This window comes from Camellia sinensis, chromosome 10 (assembly GCF_055761805.1).
Source record: "Camellia sinensis isolate YWXY chromosome 10, ASM5576180v1, whole genome shotgun sequence".
Classification (NCBI taxonomy): Eukaryota; Viridiplantae; Streptophyta; class Magnoliopsida; order Ericales; family Theaceae; genus Camellia; species Camellia sinensis.
The window spans coordinates 54,109,892-54,114,749 of NC_138970.1; the positions used below are offsets into that span (position 1 = coordinate 54,109,892).

General features: G+C 34.6%; 1 long non-coding RNA gene across 1 annotated transcript; it reads right to left on the bottom strand.

Annotated features, from left to right (window-relative positions):
* Positions 1-646: 646 nt before the first annotated feature.
* On the bottom strand, positions 647-1,773 carry LOC114305624 (uncharacterized). Its single transcript, XR_014343253.1, has 3 exons — positions 1,721-1,773; positions 1,514-1,643; positions 647-749 (listed from the first exon to the last, which is right to left on the bottom strand). It is a non-coding gene; the product is annotated as an uncharacterized LOC114305624 (long non-coding RNA).
* Positions 1,774-4,858: the final 3,085 nt, after the last annotated feature.

Sequence of the window (4,858 nt, forward strand, 5' to 3'; positions counted from 1 at the left end):
ATAAAAAAAAAATACTAAAATAGCATGTTAGGCAGAAAGTTACATATAACTCTAAAACAGGGAAAATTACTAACTCCAGTGTTTCTGAAATTTTAAAAATTAGAGTTCTAAAAGGAACGAAATGCTCAAGGATTGCTTGCGCATGTTTACATTATCTCCATATGGAAGAAACTGAAAAATAAAATAAAATAAATTGATGCATAAATAAATGTAATTTGGTGACACCTATAAGAGAAAATTGTAGATCATATGTTGTATCACATCAGCTCCGGCGGAATTCACACAGTAAGTTTTTATCTGCACGAGCAGAACAAAAGAAAAAGGTCACTCATTAGAAATGTTGATACTACTATCTTTCCCAAACAAGAAGAGATGATAAACTACTTTCTTTCTCTTTTATCTCACTCTTATACTATCCAAACAAGAAGAAGATAAACTAGTACTACTATCATTTCTTTGTTTACTTCTCTCATATTTTGCCAAATGGACTGAAATCTGATTGTGCTGACCCTCTTTTATCTGGAGGGGAATTCAAACTAGAGAGTTCCAATCCATTTCAAGAGGTTGACCTCCAAACCGCATTTTACTCATTGAGGTTATTATGTTTTTCCTTGATTCTGTAGTTAAATTAAAGAGAAAGAAGAAACTTGCCTGAATAGTGCTGTGCGCCAAAAGTCTTTGTTTAGTTCCACTGAAGTCAATATCAACCCTTTCCCAGCTCATTTTTGTGAGACCCCTGATCATTGCCTCTACAATTGGACGCAATGAGGAAAGAGTGTGAAAATTAAGGAATAATCAAGAATAAATATTTTACTTACATATAGAGCTCAGAATAATTCGACAATCTGAAATGATGGTAATGAAATCATATTGAACTTCAAATCCTCAAGAGCATAATGAAAATTTCATTTACTTGTATAAAGTTCTTCACCAAATAACTGTTCTAGAACTTCTAGTATTACCTCTTCAATTTCTCTTTTCCATTTTCTTTCCACTTGCTATAACAAATCAGGTTGTGTGTGTTGTGTGTGTGTGTGTGTTTTTCTTCCAGTTTTGACTAAACCAAGACATGCTAGTTCGAAGCCCAACCTTGTTTCACACTGAAATTCATTTTCAGTTATTTCATTCTTTTCACCAACTGGTATATGCTAGAACAGTCTGTATGCTTGGAAATTGAGCTAGCCCGATACACCTAAAATAATCCGGTACAAGCCAGAAAATTAACTGGAACTGTGTTAAGTCTCCATTATTCCAGTTTCCTGTTAAAATGGTATGTACCAGCTGGTACAACATGGTGTTGAGCGGGATTCACAATATTGCCAGTAACTTTTTACTCTCTTTCACAATTCCAGAAAAACTAAATATACAAGTGAAATCTACATTTAACATGAAGGAAAAACCTTTTTTATTTTAATTTTTAACTTGGTTTTTTAATGGGAAGTAATGGTTCTTGAATCTTGTAAGATTAGTGCTGTAGAACATGAATAACATTGACAAAAATTTGGTAACTAACCTTCCATATCAATGGTCTTGCATACATTGACTTGGCCCTCTAAAGACATTTCTTCTTGAGTATTCACAGGTTTTGCTAACTCCACATTTATGACATGCGGGTATTTGTCAATTCTTGACAGATTTTGACGCTGAAAAAAAAAGAAAGAAAAAAAAGTAAGAAAATTTGGAAACACAATTCTTAAGCTCCATAAAGATTAAGAATTACCTTTGGGAGCTCACTTCGACGCTGCAGTGATGATGTACTCCATCCAGCAAGATCTAAGAGGAAGTGTTAAGTTCTTCACATAAATTAGAGGATTTCAAAAAGAAGAAAATTGGAACAGCCTAACTAGTTTTTCATGTATTGCTTGAGCATATGTTTAAATGTCCTGACATTTTATCTCCAAATATTTTCCTACATAAACAAGTAAAAAATAATAAACAAATGTATATAGTATGGCAGGATACGATCATATCGTGCATTAGCGTAGGCAACCCGATGCCTAAAGGACCGTAGAGTAGATCTGCAGAGACAAGACAAGGAGTCAAGATAGGTTCTATATCATTTGTAGTCACAAAGAAACATTTGTTTGACTTCTAATCAGAATCTATTAAATTCATGAGGGCTCACATAAATGGAAGATCATCAGTATTGTTGGCCATCTGAAGTAAAATAGGAGGTTTTTCATTATCACCATCTCTCAAGAATAAATGTTTCCCTATTCTTCCAAGCAATGATGATGCATGAGCAGCTACTTTCTCCAGGGAATAAAAGCCGCAAAATGAAAATATATCCTAAAAGAAGAATGATATACATACATCCTAAAAAAATAAAAATAGAAATAGAAATAGAAACTCGCGGTTCTCAGCATGTAACAAAATCCAAATGAATTACCAACACCAAATGAAGATTTATAAAAATAAAAACTAATGAAAAGAAAAATAGTGTTCTGCAATAAGGATTCAAAAACCAAATTCATAAATCTATTAGATGTCATGACTGCCACATTCAAATGCTCAGATCAAAATTGTCCACATTTATTTGTCTTTGTGAGAATCCAAATATTCAACATCATCAAATCTTGATAAGAAAATAGAGAGAAAAATAATAAAGAGGGATTCAGGACTAATACAAAGCCCAATACAGTAATCATCTTCCGATATCAAGATCAAAACTTATGAACATCATAATCACCAGTTACAAACCTTCAAAAACAAAAACAAAAATAGAAAATAAATTTATAAAAATGATATTTTATAATTTGAGAGTGAAACAAATAAGACCATTAAGCAACTGACAGACTGACCATCCAATCTCTTACAATACAAAGAAGAAGAAACAGAAAACCCAAATGAGATTATTACCCAAATCTGATGAATCTTTAGGTCCAAAGAAGAGAGAGAAGAGTCAAAATCAAAAAGAAACCACTCTAAAAGTTGATACTATTCAAATGAAAAAACAAAGACAACCCACAAAGAAAAAAAAGCCCCCAAAACATCCCAGGAATTTATAGACAGTTGATCTGGTGACTTGTGAGTCCACAAGATCCTCAATAGTAATTTCATTTTCCAAAACAGTAAACAAGATCCTCAATAGAAAAGTGAAGAAACTGAACCTTCTGAGCAATCTGAGATTGCTTGTGGACTTCACGAGCCTCTTTCTTTCGTTTGCGCTCGAAATGATCATGGCGATAGCCATTTCTCTTCCTGTGAAGCTCTATGTAATCTCCTTGAGGCTTAACAAATCTTAAGAGATTAGGGATTTTTGGTTTTGGGCCCCTGGGGAAGGGGAATGGAAAAAAAAAAGCGGGAATGAAAAAAAAAAAAGAGGGAGACAGGGGTGGATAAAAAAAAAATTAAAATATTTTTTTTGGGGTCACAAATAAAATTTAAACAACAAAACAATGTCGTTTAATTTTTTTTTTTTTGTGACGAGGGTTGCTGTCGCTAAAAAAATTTATTTTTTGTTAAAATAATTTATTTTTTGTAGTTAATGAAAAAAATTTCATTTTTTTTAAGTTACTAAGATTGAAAATTTATTTGTTTCATTTTTATTTTAATTAAAAAAATTATTATTATTATTTTTTATTTGGTAGAAGTAGGGGTAATATTTTAATAAAAAAAAATTCACTAAAATAAAAGTTAATTTCTATGGTCAATGAAAAATATTTTTCTACGGCCTATTTTTTTTTTGTTACTAAAAATCATGAACTATTTTTTTGTGGTCGAGGAAAGGGAGCGACATTAGTGGTGGAGGTGGTGGATAAGAGATGATGGTGGTGGTGGTAGTGATGGTGAAAGATATTAGTGGTGAAGTTGTGGTAGTGGTAGTGTAGATGGAGTGACAGGGGTGAAGGAGAGGTAATGGTAGTAGTAGTGGCAGTAGTGGTAGTGGTAGTAGTGGAGTGGTGGCGATAGTAGTAGTAATGGTAGTCGTAGAGATGAAGTGACGATAGTGGAAGTAGTGGTGGTGGTGGAATGACGTTTGTAGTAGTGGTGAAGGTGGTAGAGGAGATGGGTGGTGAGAGAGAGATGAGTGAGAGACGGATAGAAGAGAGAGAGAGAGAGACAAAGTGGTTGCTAAAAGTACATTTTCTTGTAGTGGATCGATAAATCGAGAGGGAGCTCAGTAAATAGAGAAGACGGGAGGGAGACAGTGAGCAACGCAAACACGGTGGGAGAGAGAGAGAGAGACAAAAAAAGAAAGAGACAGAGAGTGAGAGACAGAAAAGAGACAGAGAGAAAAGAGAGATGGACGAGAGAGATAGAGAGAGACAGAGAGAGAAAAAAGATGAGCGAGAGAGACAGAGAGAGATGAGAGAGATAGAGAGAAGAGAGATGAGCGAAAGAGACAGAGAGAGAAAAGAGATGAGATAAGAGATAGATGAGTGGGAGACACAGAGAGAGAGAGAGAGACAGATAGACAGAAAGAAAAGAGTGATGAGTGAGAGAGAGAAAGAGAAGAGAGAGAGAGGAAGATGAAAAAATATGTGAAAAGATATAGACAAAGAGGGAGAGAGAAAAAAAAAGAGCGAAAAGAGATAAACGAGAGAGAGACAGAGAAAGATGAGCGAGAACAATAAAGAGAAGAGAGATAGAGAAGAGAGACAGAGAGAGAAGAGAGACGAGAGAGATAGACAGAAGAGAGATGGACGAGAGACACAGAGAGAAAGAGAGAGAGACAGAAAGACAGACAGAGAAGAGTGATGAGTAAAAGAGAGAAAAATAAGAGAAACAAAGACACAGAGAGAAAGAGAGAGACAGACAGACAGACAGAGAAGAGTGATGAGTGAGAGAGAGAGAGAGAAGAGAGAAGAGACAGAGAGATAGAAAGATGAAAAAATGGGTGAAAAAGTTTCGTGCC